This window comes from Amblyomma maculatum, chromosome 8 (assembly GCF_055883805.1).
Source record: "Amblyomma maculatum isolate TAMU_Amacu chromosome 8, ASM5588380v1, whole genome shotgun sequence".
Lineage (NCBI taxonomy): Eukaryota > Metazoa > Arthropoda > Arachnida > Ixodida > Ixodidae > Amblyomma > Amblyomma maculatum.
Window position 1 is genome coordinate 2,246,315 of NC_139351.1, and position 16,486 is coordinate 2,262,800.

A 16,486-nucleotide genomic window follows, 5' to 3' on the forward strand; every position below is an offset into this window, starting at 1 on the left:
ACATAAAAGCAGGACAGGTATCATTATGAAGTCATAATTGAGCGATTGTTACCATGCTTCTGGAAAACTTTTTCTGGTTCTGTAGTAAAGGCTAGGAAGGAAACGAAAGGAGATGGGCAGGGAGATGTGCCATTAAGGGTTGATTGTTCATGTTAGGAGTGTGGGGTGTGAAGGAAGAGGGGGTGCACGGTTGCTTGTGATTAGTCCTTATCCCACAGATAAGGCACAAAGGCCCGTCTCCTTCCTTGGCCTGCCTGAGCTGCAAAGGCAACAGTGTACATTGCATACTCGACGCTATTTCTGACAGTGCATTCTCGCTTCTTCATTTGAGGCATTTCATATTATTTCACTCGAGACAAATTTATAACCCTTTAACTAGAAAATATGGCATTTCTTTCCAACAAGAGAATGATACACGAAATATTTGACAAACAGCAAACATGGTAGCATGTTTTCTACTATTACCTCGTAGACAAAATTTATCACCAATGCTACCACCTATAACTTTGTTCGGAACTTCCTGAACTTTGCACATATTTAAAGCACAAAAGGATGGCACTATGACCTCTTGTTTGCTATCGGGACATGTATCAATTTCTTATCAATTAAAATGAAACCGTGCATCTCTAGCGAACAATGTGAACAATACCTTCCCTGCATTGTAGGCGTGTAGGTTTTGTCTTTCCTCTATAGTTGTGTACGTATCATAGGTTTGAGGCTGTTTGATTGGGCATGAGTATTGCCTTTTCTTCAGTTCAGTTCAGTCGTTCAGTCGTTTCCGACTCTTCGTGACCCTTCGTGACGCCACGCTTTCCGGTCTCTCACTATCTTCCTAACATCACATAACTTCATCTGCAGTGCCTCGAGGATGCCATCTAATCATCGCGTTCGCTCCCTACCCCTTCTCCGGCGACCCTCAACCTTTTCTTGTCTGGCGGTATTTTACTGCCCACCGACACTCGCCCTTGGAATGTCTTCCTTGCAACCTGTCTGCGTTCTCATTGCAATGCAGCGCAGCCTGTTATGATCAGTGCAGAGAAATGCAGATATTTAAAAGTACCCTCTTCTACAAAAGAGGCACTTGCCTTATCCCCCTTCCTTAATTAAAAAAAAAACCCACACCTTGTAACAAGTGTTTCTTTGCTCTGATGCATGAGCGTTTATAAACGTGAAACTTGTAATACTTAAGAACAGAAAAGATTTCTTCATTTGTTTATTCTTCTACATAATGTCCCTTGGGCACTTTGGTGTTTCACTTTGATTGTTTACACCAACTCCCTCCCACTCCGATGCAATGAGTTTGCCCACTCCCCCCCCCCCCCCCCCCTAAACAAAAAAAGAGAAAAACCACAAGGCAGAACATGTAAGCTACACAGTGACAAAAAAGGAAGACGAGACACACACAGCGCGGACTTACAACTCAAGATTTATTTTTCAGACACTTCGGTAAATATACACCAGCATCAAGAAAATAAGAGAAACAGAGTCTGATAAACAGTCATCGCCACCAGAAATCACAGAGGAAAACTCGGATCATCCAGCTACAAATAAAACCGCAATTCTTTATCTATAAGGGCTATGAAGGGGGCCCTGACACAACGTTCTTTAAAATGCGCGATCCTTACGGCTTCAGTAACCTCTCTCGTGGTTTTATCATCGCGCCTGCGCAGCACGCTCGCGTTGCCCAACTCAGGAATGCATTTACAATATCGGCAGTGAATGCCCAGATGGCCTGAGATTCGTTGCATTATTGTACTTACGCCTCAGACAATCGCTTGTTAAGTCATCTGCCGGTTTGGCCTAAATGCATGGCCACAAGACAGCGGGATGGAATACACAACGCCCTGAGCATAGGAAACGAACCGGTCGCGGTGATTTACGGCGCATCCTGTTTGTTTACGACCCATTTGATTAACGTTCTTCCAGACGCTTGATAGGCGATCTGGAGCTGAAAATAATACATATATTCCTGTTCTTTTCCTTATTTTTTTAAAGCTGTGTGAAATCCAATGTGCTTAGGGGATGACTGCGATCTTATCCTTAACTCTTATATTTTTTTCTTTTACTCTCAACAACGACTCAGCCACTGAGGATAAGAGAGTCGGGGGTAACCAACCTGCAGTAATCGACGCGTCTAGGTTAAAAAGCTATCTTCCAGTTTGTGGTTGCAGGATTTTTTTATTGAATTATTAAAGCATGAATTTATGATGCTGTGCTTAACTAGCTTCGAGTGGGCTGAATCAAAAAGAAGAAGAGGTTTGTTCGCTTGAGGCTCAAAAGCCCAGCTTACGTGATTGTAGCTAAAATACGTTCCTAATTCTAAAAACCGTATGAAGTCATTAGTTTGCACTTCGTGAGTGACAATCAACGGGCTCAGAATGCTTACAAAATTAGTAAGAACCTTGGGAGCTTCGGAAGGGAGGACGTCCTGCTCGCATTCTAATATCACAAGGTAATCATCCACAAATATAAAGATTTGCTTCACATTACTGCCCTGAAGAGACCTGTGTAACACCCTGTCTTATACGGCTAAGTAAAGATCATTGATGATGAGTGCAATGGACGAACTGATACAAATGCCATTCTTTTGAATTAAAAGCGAACCATCCCATTCCGCGAAAGTCGACCTCAAGTAAGTAGACAGAAGCTCAAGGAAGCCGGCAGTTGAGATGCAACTCGCGTTCTGAAATTCTACGGCTTCATGCTTGTCTACACAGTCCTTGATGCAATTGACCACGTCGTCATGAGGGATGGCATAATAAAAGTCCTTTATGTCGATAGTAAATCTTGTCAATGTCATTTCTAAGTTAGCGTTTAGAAAGTCAACAACAGGTCCTGCATTTTTTACCAAAAATGTGTCGTCAACAGCTATCTTTCTACAAGTTGTCTTTGTAGAAATGATGCAACAGACTCCTGCCAGGTCTCTGCCTCTGAAACAATGACACGAAATGGACGATCCACCTTATGGGTTTTCACCGAGAAAAACATATCCAAGCTCAAGTATTTGCTGCTTTCAAATGCACTGCATAGGTTTTCTAGATGCAAGCGTTCACACAGTTTCTTTGCTCTGCTCTTTACCTTCATTAAGGACACATTGCTGCCCTCATCGAAGGATAAACCGTTGGCTTCAAGAGCTTTTTCCACGTACAATATTTCTGATATAACCGCAAAGCCTCCTGCATTGTCCGCAGGGAGGAGGCAAAGCTTATTTTCCTTCAGGTAGGTCACATTCCTTTGTAGAAATCTCCCCAGAGGCAGTTTCTTGCTAGCTCACGTTCGACGGCTAAACACGTTCACACCTTCGGAGACGCAAAATTCCACCTCCGCTCTCGGAGCCAGTCTGGAAACTTGGCTGACCAAGCTCAGAAGTTCCGGAGCCGATCGTTTTCGCAGCGCTGTCTGTGTCTCTTCTTCCTTTCTTGTCCCTGTGTAGCTTGCGCTGTTCTGCTTTGAGATAAACCTACTAGCCCGCGATGTGCTATTCAAGAAAAACCACACCATGTAACAGTATTTCCTTGCTTTGATGGATGAGCGTTTATAAACGTGAAACTTGTAATCCTTAAGACCAGAAGAGACTTCATTTGTTCATTATTCTACATATTGTTCCTTGGGCACTATGGAGTCTCACTTTGGTTGTTTACACCAATCACCCTCCCACTGCAATTCAATGGGTTTGCCCACTCCCGCCTAAACGCCTGCCGATATCCATGTGGCTAAGTTAAAGTTTAACTGCCTTATAGCGTGTTGTTAAGTGAAATGCACACACCGGGTGTTTCGGCAAATACTTTATATAAGTTCCTAAATCATATTGATCATGTCGTTGTTCACACCATCTTTTCTTCAATCTTCTCAAAGAGCACCAGGTCTAAAAAGGTACTAACTCTTTACGACAAAGGCGACTACGCAAGCTTTAATCTTGATCTTGCTACCTTTTAAAATACTTTTGCCTCTACTTATCATCTGCGTCCCACTGAATCTATCTGGCTGCTAATTAAATCTGAATTACTACATTTGATAGGGCTTTATATTCCCACTATCATCATAGCAGAACGAACACATTCCCCGGGGTTTAATACGGCAGCCATTAAAACATCTAAAAAACAAGAAAAAAAGACTTTTCTGGTCTGCTGAAGCGATTAACACTGCACTAGCTTGGAGCAAATACCACACCATCGAGAAACAATATTCCAACATAGCTATACTAGGTTAAGCGCCAGTTCTGTGCTACTACTCTTCCTACTATGCTGCAGACCAACCCAAAGCGCTTCTGGAAGACAACCCTCATGCAACAATAATGATTCGCTTTTGCGACGATTCCGGTTCGGCTGTACCTTTGTCTGATGTACTTGATGTCCTAAATGTCTGATTTTGTTTTGTTTTTACAAAAGAATCCACCCACAACCTTCCCGACTTCACACCTCGTTCCCACCCGCCAATAGCAGGAATTATTTTCAACCCAAACGCATTATTATTATAATCGAATATAATTGTTCTCGTCCGGCACCGACGGAATCAACTCCAAGGTTTTAATAAACACGAAATATGCTTGCAGCCTTATCTTATATCTAATTTCTCAGCAGTAATTTGATTCCGGCTCCATCCTTCTTGACTGGCGTATTGGGAAAGTCATTCCAGTCTTCAAGAAAAGTCACCGATCATCTGCAATAATTACTGACCAATTTCATTAACTAGTGTGTGCTCTAAGATCATGGAATACGTCATTTACTCCCATGTCGCTTCCTTTCTGTCATATGTTGACCTCTTTTACCAAAACCAGGAAGGGGTCCGTAAAGGACGTTTATGTGAAACTCAACTCGGTCGCATTCTTTATGACATTTCATTCTAATCTTGATCGCAACATTTCTACTGATTCCATATTTCTAGATTTCGAGAAATCATTTGACAAAGTTCCCCACCCCACTCTCTGCTTAAACTATCCCAATTAAACCTTCATCCACTAGTTTTTAACTGGATCCAAGGCTACCTAACCGACCGCATGCGGTTTGTCTTTGCGAATATCCAGTCCTCTTCCTTTTTACGTTTTTTTCAGGTGTGCCTCAAGGTACTGTCCTTGGCGCCTTACTCTTTATAATTTACATTAACAATCTCCCTTCATCCTTAACTTCTACCGTCCGCCTTTTAGCTGACGACTGTGTAGTTTACTACCCTGTAACTAACTCGTCCGATGCTTCTGCCCTCCAGAAGGATTTAATTCGCATAAAACATAGGTGCGCTACGTGGCTGATGTCACTGAATACTTCTTAGACTTTACTGATTTCTTATCCACTGCTGGCGAAACTACACTCCCCCTACATACCAAATTAGCAATTTTAGTATTGCTTCAACTAATTCCTTTGGTTGACTTTTGTGTTCACCTCACTAATGATTTAACCTGGTCTTGCCACGTAAACCACGTAATTAATTCATCTAATCGAACTGTTGGAAGCCTCTACCGTAACCTGCCAATGGCACTTTCTTGTGTAAAACTAACACCGTACAAAATACTTTTGCGACCTCAACTCGAATATGTTAGTGCTATCTTTGATCCGCACCATTCTAACCTTACTGAAGCCGATGAATTCGTCCAAAACCATGATACCCGCTTCATTCTTTCGAACTGCTTGTACACTTCCAGCATCAGCGCCATGAAGTCTCAGCTGCAACTTCCTACTCTCGCTTTTCGTCGCCGAACTTCACGCATCTGCCTTTTTCATAAGTTTCTTTTAATGTATCATCTCATGACAGTAAACTCCTCCAACCAGTGCATCGAACACCTCGCACAGGCTATACTAATAGCGTCATTCCAGCACGTGCCTGCACAACTACGTTTCATGAGTCATTCTTCGTGCGCACCGCTTACGACTGGAACGGCCTTCCCAACCATCTGGCACTCATCGGTGATCCTGTACGCTTCCTGGCTGCCATTCAGGAAGCTGTCATATCATAGCCATGTATAGCACTAGCCTGTCACCATTTACCACGGTACACAAGCCCATCCCTCATGTAAAGTCCCATATCGGGGCCCTTGAGGTATTATTAAAAAATGAATATAGAGAGTTTGAACGAAAAAATATTTGTAGGAACAAACTCTTCACTGCGGCAGACACTTTACTGTAGAGATTGTAATTACACGGCTATTTAACTCAAACTCTTCCTCCTGGGAGGTCGCCGTGTCTAGTTCTGACCCGAGCGACCAGCACTTGCTGATTGAGTAGGCATATTGGGCCACGCCAGCCACTGAAGTCCATGATTTAGAACTGAATCTATCGCGATGGCGGTATCTATTACACAAATACACCGGAGCACGCTGCTATGGCCACGTGAACACAATTATATTTTATAACCTTGCCAACATTCCATGGAAGGAAAATTACCTTTTGGGTGCCAATCTGTTCAGGAGTGAATGGAATGACTCCAAGCTCGATGTTCGGCAGAATGATGATATCTTCTTGATGTCGATATGCAAGCGATTGTTCTCGACAATGGATTATAATTTTCCAAAGGCATCAGTGCCGGATACCATGAAATAAAATGATGTAACATTACACACAAGCAGAAACATTTTAAGGGGGAATACGGGGCTAAAGGATCAACTTTTGAACTATTGGGCCAATTTCGAAAATATCTTCAGGGATGGCTTACCTTCCTCTTATTAGAATGTATTCGAAAATTTATCACCTTAGCACAAATCGAAAAAGAGTTGCAGCTGTCATAATGAGAAGTTAAGTGTGTTAGCTTAAGAAAACCATTATTATTTAAAAGGCATGAAGATGTACTAACCATTTGTGCTTGGATAACGTCTATGTGGTTAGCTGTCTACTGAACTCGCGATAGCAGGTCTTGCTTTACTGAAGAGCGCGAAAAACAAGGATTCTAACTTGGAGATACACTCTGCGTTCGGCCTTTTTGGTCGCTATATGACTGCGGCTTGAAATCAACGTTCATAGGTGCTTTCGGTGGTGAGGTGAGCCCATCTCGCAAAAAAAATTTTAAATTTTCCACTACGTATATGACAACCACACTTGCTGAGAAGTTTCTTTATTACATGAATAATCCACAACATAAGAAATTTAGAACTCATTTTTTTTTTTGGGGGGGGGGGGGGGGGGTAGTGAAAGAAAACTATGATTTTAGCACCGCATACCCCCTTACGTGGCTGTAAAAACCCGTGAATAGTAGAGCAGTAAGCAGTTATACTCCTCTTGTTTGAAGTGCATCAATCAAATAGTGTCATGAGTGTGCAAGTCAAGAGTGTTATTGGTAACTATAAAGGGTCACTGTTTAGGACTTGAGTGAAAACAGCAAAGGATATCTGTGCAGTACAAATACTCGGTTTCTTGGCATAATAGATATACTTGGAAAAATTCACTTTCTGCAAAGCAGAACCCCATGTTCGCAGCTGGGATATTCATCGCTGTGCCTGCAGTGCTTATTTTGCACATGGCTCAGGAACGACCGCCATATGGAGACTGCAAGGTCACCTCTGCCTGCTGCAGTCTTCACTGCAAAATAAAAGTGGGTGATGATAGAGGTAAGCCACTCTTCAATGAGACCACAGCCTCATGGCCGTGATGCGGCTTGTAGTTTCTTCTTTACTTCAGTTCAGTTCAGTTTTATTCCTTGAAGGCCCCCTTTTCAGGGCGTGCTGCAGAAGGGGTGGGAATACACTTTAAAATGCAAACAAATAGCAATAATTATTTAACATTGAAGATGATCCGTTACACAGATAATCTTTATCATGTGTTACACAGATAACCTGCACCTAGGGACCTGCACCAAGGGAAGAAAACCAAGCAGGCATTTTAGCTGCCATGTTTCACTATGTAAACTACCGGCCAACTGCAAGTTAGTCTTCTATGATGATGAGGACACTGCTATGACTAATTCTCTAATAAATTAGGCAGTGTTTATGAGTAAATAGCATTCTATGTAACAGAGCCTGAATATGAACACACAGTATGTATGCACGACATAAAGACTGTGCACGGTCAAAAGTGATGGCAGCGCTCTTTTACAGAAATAAGGTTGGCCTACTAGCAGGTTATAACCTGCTAGTAGGAAGGTTATGTTCTTGATGAAACACGAATGTGACCGCATCTATGTCAGTAAAAGCCTCCTGCTCTACTAATGTGACAACCTCTGGTGTTTCCAGCCTTGTTGGCAGTACTTCATCACAGTAGTACTAGAACTCGTTCATCATGATGCAAGACCAATGTCAAACAGGAAGCAGACAGGTGCTAACCTTTTGAAACATGCCAAGCGTCAAAGAGGTGAGGGATATCAGACTGCTCTTTCGCCATGTGGCTGCGCACCTAGATGTGTCGGTCTGTCACCAGTTCTTTGACGTTGACATTTTTGTCATCTAGAACTTTCAGTGCCCTCTTTAGTCCCTCTGACTTCATTGACCCACTGCTGGCGACATCATTTGACCGCTACGGAAGGCCAAGTGAAAAAAAAAAATGAAAACTGTCCAAAGCAAGTATGCACCAAATGTTAAAACCAGAAAGGTATTTTACCTGCGCAAGCTGCAGGTAAATCAATGACTCGGTTGACTGACGTCTCAAGCCAAGAATATGTGCCATATTTTGCGGAGTAACTCGGCGAATCTGCACGGCTGTCTCCAGCAGGCAAGGGACCAGTCCTGGCTAGGGTACTGCAACACTGAAAGCTTTTCCTGCTCGCAAAGCTAGAACGAAAAGTGTGTGTATATGTATGCATGCATTTATTGTGCACTATAAGCCCATTAATGGGGCAAAAAGAAAAAAGATAAGATCTAGAATGTAATTTTACTAGCGATACAGATGTAATAATGAGAAAAGTAATGATACAAAATATATATAGGCCACAAAGGCAATTTTCTCATCACAAGGCATCCAACACTCCTCCAAAATACTTATTTTTCGAGAAGAGCCAGATGGTTGACTGAAGTGAATGTTTTTCTAACGGGCAAATGCACTACCAGTAGATAAATTGTGCTCACCTTGTGCACAGCTATAACGGTGAGGTGAAACAAAGGTGAACAGTTTTTGCATTTTGCAGTTTTTGCCTAGCATGTAAAAACGCAAAAACTTTCACCGCATGGCAAAAATGGCAGTGGAAAGACTAAGTACGAACGTGAGATTCCTGATGCATTTCTACTCAATAAGAATGAACTGACTTGCATTAGTGATCCATCTGCAGTTATCACTGAGGGAGAGTGCCGGTTTTTATAGGGTGTTTGAGCTATATCAATTTGTATTTCTGGTGGTTTTGTTTTTGCAAGTGCGCTTGCGCAGGAAGTTGATTATAAGTACTTGGTAAAAATAAACCAGTTGTAGGTGTGGCGACTGTGTGTGTCTTTGTGTTTTCTCTTGTCCTGAGTCTTTTTTTATTTTTTGCTGCTTTTTTACTAGTAGAGAAGCTTGACGTTCAGTTGACTGCTCGACCTGTTCTAAAATGGGCGACCTGCGCATCCCGAGATGCCGTCATTGCTCACCCTCACAGCAAGGCTCCTGCTCTATCCAGCCCTGCCTTCAGTAGTACGGCAATGGTGGCAAATATTCGCGCAGGAGCTGCAGTTAGCTCGCCATTTCGCATTATATATAGGGCGCGGATAGAAAAATGCGTGGCGATACACTCTAGATGTATTAAATCCCAAATATTTTGTATATTCGCTATGCAGTGAAATGAAATTTGAAGCGACTTTGAAGGCAAATGCTGCCTTCGCAATGAACGCAGTACATACCGTTTTGCAGTGCCCACGCGTTTCTTTGCTGCATTCGGCACGTTCGCTGAACTGAAGTGCCATTGAAAGCTTGGTAGAACATGAGTAGTTTTAATTCCAGTGGATGCCCCAATCGTAAAAATGTGCTGTTATTAGCGCATTTATTTAAGCCGCTTTAACAAATGATGACGTAAGTCTGAGCCTGAAAAATGCCAAGGGCGCTTTATTGTGGCATGTCACAGAGATGATCGCTATACAAGAAAATGGCACCGAGCTGTTCCTTTTGCAGTAAAAAAATTGAAAAGTATTCCAAAAGGAGAACATGAGTATCAGTTTTCGCATGCACTTTTTATGTGGATGCTTTCTTCATGCATACCACTATTTTTGCAATAAGACTTTTGAAAGATAATTGCTTTTAGATCTTTCAACCGTGGTGCATATATACTTTTCATCACTCGCACTGAAGAAGAGCATCCTCCAAGCATTCCTGCTGGCAGTGTGCTGCTCTTGATGTTGTGCACTGAAAAACATTTGTATACTATCTCCACCAATTCTACTGTGGGCAAGCAACCCTACAACCCAGGAGCGCTAAAGCGATGTCCATGCTGCTGCAGAAATCTCAGAACTGGAGTGACCTTAAAAAAAACAGAAGCAGCAGAGAGCATCTAAGCTGACTTCGGCCGCAGGTTGTATAAGTTAAAACCGTAAATATCAGAGATGAAAACAGTTATAGCTTTTCAGCAGTACTACAGACTGTGACTGCCTTTTATATTTACGCTCGTATATACAAAGTTCACACAACAAAATTAATCGATGCATATTTTACCCGCGATGAGAAAATGTGAATAACTATACTGACATTCATTTTCTGGAAGTTACTTGGCCAGAGGTGCTTCTTTGTAAGGCCCCGCACCATTTTAAAAGCGCCCTGCCGTTCTTGCACCTTGTGGAGCAACCTACGAAAAAGGAAAGGGTTAGAATAATACTACAAAAGTTACAAAGCAAAAAAAGCATTGTTTGTTACCTTAAGTAATCTGGCAGGATTAGCTTCCCTTTGTTTCGGAAAATCCTCTTTTCATCAAGAAACTGCGACAGGATATTTTTTTTTTCAGGATATGACAGTAGTAAAACGACAAGTAGAGCTACCGGTTTTCATCTGGAGGGCGCCTAGAAAAACGTTCCGTAATGACCATTAGGTCACCCTAAAGCACCATTATAAATTCCATACACAACCACCAGAATGCAAACATGACAGCAGACATAGCACAAATATTCACAGCAACACATGCGCTACATAAGGGAGCACTGAATAACTACTCACGTTATGAGAGACATGATAGCGCCACTTGACAAGCTAGAAAAAAAATTGCAGTTTGCCTGATGATTGTCTCCAACTATAGCCTCACCACCTGAAAGCCTGCCTCTTCGACAAATGCTACTTTAAGGGCAAGCATCTCTAGTTTGTTGTCTTCCAGTTAGGGCCTTCGTTAAATAATACCCAACTGGCATTCTGCAAAAGAATATAATAGTTGCAAATTTGACAGATGTCATGAATTTTATATCTCTTAGCACAGCTAAATGCTCACCATACCTGCATTAGTGGATATATCAACGAAAACAAAACATAAGATGTGGGTTGCCAATTCATCTTCTAGGTTGCAATCAAGTTCAACACCTCCCAAGTTGACCAGACCATGGACAACATCTAATTGCTTGTGGTATATAGTAGCCTGTTCGATAAAATCTCGTTTATGATAAGGGAACCACATCGTGCCTGCAGAGAGCAATGTAAAAACATACATAAATTATTTCTTGATGTGCAAAAGAGTATTTTACCTATTCGGAGGGCAGTTTTGCTCCTACATGAAGCCGCTGCTTTATCAGTGTAGAGACCAGTGCAAGCACCAATGTAACTTTTCATTGTGGACCTGCAAAGTAATTTCAGCACGCCAGACTATCTCAGCAGCTGGTAACAGGATGGAGATTTGGCATGCCAGAGTATATAGTTTCTGGTGTATAGTTTCTGCCAGCGGCGCTTTCACAAGCCCAAAAAAGCCAGCTGCTCTTGAATGAAAAGGGCTCTTGCATCATTTTGCTTCACGTTTTCTTGAAAGAATCCAAGATTGTGAAAGGCAAAATTTCAATGAACAGTAATTTTGATTGATAATCCATAACAGATACCATACCCGAAGGACCGTGAAGTTCGTTTTCTTCATTACTCCTTCAGTTTTTCTCTTTTCACGTCTGAGCAATGAGACCTCCTCTTGCAGCTTTGGACTTTTTCTCCGCAAGCTGTCTCCATTTTCTCGAGATTGTTGCCACCTTCCTGAACAGTTTTGTAACTCGTGAAACCGAGAGCCTCGTTTGTGTTTCCTTAGCTGCCGTTTTGATGACAATAGGCCATTTTTCCGTGCTTCTTCTGAAGTTAACTGAAATGTTGGAAGCAAAAACTAGCCAGAGGAGACTTCTTGGATTTAGTCTAGCAAAGACAATCCTGAAGGCTCCATTAGAGCTCCTGGCCGAGGCCGTTCTGCAGGTTCAGAGCTCCCAGATTTCTGAGCAGTTACAGCACCGCTGTTCCCATCATCACTGGTTAGTTCGTCTGCTGCAGCTGTGTCAAGCATACACTCATTTTGCCTGAAATACAGTACGCAAACGAGGTTTATTACAACAGCTGGCAGACAGCTATACAGTTAAGCATGATGTTTACAACCAGCATATACTGTTTTTACAGCTAAACAGACAAAACGTGTGGCAGAATATTTGCATATACCTGCTTTTTTTCGCAAGCCCAGAAGACTTGCTCACAGAAGGAGCTGATGCAGGATATTTTCGTTTGAGCGGGCATCGGGTCTGTTTTGGTGACGGCTGCAAGTGCGCAGGGAATGCCGGAAAAACTGTTGGCAGGGCATCAGGCTTCAAAATCCACAGCTTTAGGCTTTCCGATAATTTTCTGGCCTGAAGTGAAGGCTGAAGACCTTACTTCAGTCGCTTGGAACCCAGGGTTGTTTACCTGGCCCTGAGAAAAAAAAAGAGGGACATCGTGGAAATAGGTATACATTACTTAATTCGGGTATGTTCTGAGTACTACTCAATGCAACGCAAACTAGACTACTGGAGCGCATGAGCTACGACCTACAGCAGGTCGTGGCATGAGCGCTCGGAAGCTCGATCGCCGCTCGGCAGGCGCCGTCCCTTAAAATGCACATTAAAAGCATGTTTGAAAGCTAGGTGCAGCTTAGTGGCTTACCTTCGCCTTGCCAGGAGATGTTTTTCAGCCATTGGTTCCGAATATTGGTCACGGGGAACTCATGGAATGAAATTCCACCCGATGCTCGGCCGCTTGACTTGCACAGCGCCACGCAAAAGTAGACCATCGTACATGAAACGCCGCAAACGCGAAAGCCAGCCTCCAAGCGGCTGAGAATTGCTGAAATAAAATCTTGTAACCAAAATCTAGTCAAACCAAGCGATCGCCAAGCACTCAGCTAATCGCCGCACGTGCTTTCTCGTCTTCGCATACTCTCGCTTAAACACGTGCGGTCGGCCACAGGATGGGGGTGAGCACTAGCGCCAGTGTTCGCGGTGGCGGTTTGGAAAACTAAAACACACACACACACACACACACACACACACACACACACACACACACACACACACACACACACACACACACACACACACACACACACACACACACACACACACACACACACACACACACACACACACACACACACACACACACACACACACACACACACACACACACACACACACACACACACACACACACACACACACACACACACACACACACACACACACACACACACACACACACACACACACACACACACACACACACACACACACACACACACACACACACACACACACACACACACACACACACACACACACACACACACACACACACACACACACACACACACACACACACACACACACACACACACACACACACACACACACACACACACACACACACACACACACACACACACACACACACACACACACACACACACACACACACACACACACACACACACACACACACACACACACACACACACACACACACACACACACACACACACACACACACACACAAGCAAAGGCAAATCACCGGCGCTGGCGCAGCGCCGCATGCTCAGGTCGCTCCTTGAGTGGAACATGGGCGGCTTGCCCGGGCACAACAGCAGTCAGGCTGCTGCACCTCTCGCCGCCGATTAGGATGGTAATAATATTCGGTAAGCTGGGAGTTCAAGGCAGAGAGCCAGCAGGCTCTCTAAGTTATTGTTGCCAGCAGAAGATGCACGTTGGCTAAAGGACCTGTCGTGAAAGTTTTTGGAGTGATTTTTGCATCAGTGGAATGCGCGTCTAAATCTCCGCTCAAGGGTGACGATGCAGTTTGGCGCCTTTGTCAGAACCGAACCCATGGCCTTGCTCTCAGATATCCGTTTTAATGAATGCGTGCTGGCGCATGACCGGTTTCCATGATGTTTACTGTTCAGTATATTTGTCTTTTTGTGACAGTGACCAATATGTAGAACAATAAAGGGACAGATGCCATATTTGCCGCCAAGAGCTCAATGAAAGCATCATATGTTGCGGCTTGAAGCATTCCTTAATCGCTTGAATATCAAGTAAACTCAAAGGACGCCCCAAGATGACGACAGTGTTGCAGGATAACGATCTGCCACAATCATGTCAAACAAGAAAATTCACCATTGTTGCGAAACCGAAACCGAAACAAGACAGCCCCGAGTCGACAGACAAGCCAAGACGAGAAGGCTTCAAAGACAAAACCACGGAGAGACGCTTGGGGCGTCAGTCGTCTGCTGTAACCAAAAATAAACGGATGTCGTTTGTGCTCTGTTACGAAGTTGTCTCATTTAACGAACGCGACATAAAGATAAAGTTGGTGCCGAAACCCGGGATGTACGCCGCGACCTAACGAAGACAACTGCCAGTCCTGGAGGCGACTAATAACGAAGAAAAAGCCAATTTCTACCCCGAAGCCGCCGCCCAGTGCTACCAGAGTGCAGCGACATGGAACGACACAAAGCGAAGAGAACGGCTCTTCGGTCTCAGGTGACCCGCCTCTTTTCCGATATTGACTCCTGCATGAAGAGCCGCATGGGCAATGTAAAAGAACTCAGTGTTTTGTTGGCGAGACTTAGCGCTCTGCAGACCCAGCTGAACGAAGTTAACGCCTCTGTCGAGACGCTAGTGCCAAAGAAAGAAGCTGAGCAGGACTACGAGGAATCTATCGAGTATGACGACCGGGTCGTTACATACATCGCGAAGCTCCAAGAGGAAACTAAAGAAATTCAAGGAAAAAGGCAGCCGAAAGAAGCATCACCCCCCAACGACGCAGCCACGACGAACGGGGCCTGCCAGGTGAAGCTTCCAAGGTTAGAGCTCATAAAATTTGACGGCAAAGAAGTGTCATGGCAAGAATTTTGGGAGCAGTTCGAGCAAATGATTCACAAAAACGACCGTCTGACGACCTTGGATAAATTCGGATACCTAAAATCGGTGGTGACAGGCGAAGCAGCGAGAACGATACAGGGCCTCCCTCCCACATCGCAGTGCTATGACGACGCCATATTGCTGCTCACCAGACGTTTCGGCAAAGCGGACGCCATCGTGCAAGCGCACATGCGTGCGCTCTTGGACCTCGAGCCTGTGCGGAGCGCCGAAGACATACGCTCCCTCCGGAGGTTATACGATACCCTCGTCTCTCGGATCCGCGGCCTGCAGGCGCTTGGCCAGGAGCAGGAAACGTACGGAACACTGCTCTTCCCCCTCGTACAGCGCGCTCTGCCGAAAGAATTATTGCTCGAATTCCATCGGACCGTGGCGAGGGAGGAGGGGTCGGAAGCCATAACACGGAGCCCGGCCGGAGGAGGAATTCCGCTGCGGGACGACGACGCACCGGGAGAGTCAACAGAAAGAGAAACAGCTACAAAAGGTACGCTGTCATTACTCAACAAGCTTGTTGACTTTCTGAGGATCGAAGTGCAAAGCCGCGAAAACCTGGTTGCGCAGCAAAGTATGAGTAAGAAGCAGCAGGCGTCAAAGCCGAAGATGTTCAGCCCAGCAGAGAGTAAAAAGAACAGCTCTGGAACGAAATTTAAATCATCAGCAGCTCTACTTCACCAAACCGCAAATCCAAGTTGTTTCTTTTGCAAACAGAGTGACCACGAAACTGCCGCTTGCTGTGCTAGCATTCCATTAGAAGAAAAGAAGAAAATGCTACGATCGGGAAGACGTTGCTTTCGTTGCGTGAAACCGAGTCACCGTGCTAACGAGTGCAGAAGCAAGATTAGATGCACAATTTGTGCAGGACGACACGCGACAACCATATGTGATCCGGAATTCACCCATCCGAAAGTCAAGGCTAATGTGAACGATGTGACGACTGTCCCCGTGAACTTGCAGTCTACGTCAGAAGTACCTAAACAGCGAGAAGTGATGCTACAAACGGCAACGATATTGTGTGTCGGCGAACGTAAAGCCCTCTACTTACGTGCTCTCTTTGACAGCGGAAGCCAACGGTCATTCATTACGGAGAAAGCATCTGCAAAACTCGGTTGTAAAATTGTTGGAAAAGAAACGCTGAAAGTTGGTGTGTTCGGCGGACACCAGTCAAAACGAGATTTCAACAGAGTGCTGGTGTCGCTAACCGCGCACAATAAGAAGATGTATCAGATCGAAGTTCTTGAGACCAACATAATCTGTGAGCAAAGG

General features: G+C 44.2%; 1 protein-coding gene and 2 pseudogenes across 5 annotated transcripts in view; 1 reads left to right on the forward strand and 2 right to left on the reverse strand.

The window, feature by feature from the left end:
* Nucleotides 1-16,486, forward strand: part of LOC146180438 (putative peptidoglycan muropeptide transporter SLC46) — a 195,492-nt gene that overhangs the window by 114,282 nt on the left and 64,724 nt on the right. The gene's annotated exons all lie outside the window — the stretch shown is intronic.
* LOC146180440 (uncharacterized) lies at nt 917-9,027 on the reverse strand (annotated as a pseudogene).
* On the reverse strand, nt 9,431-13,080 carry LOC146180441 (uncharacterized; annotated as a pseudogene).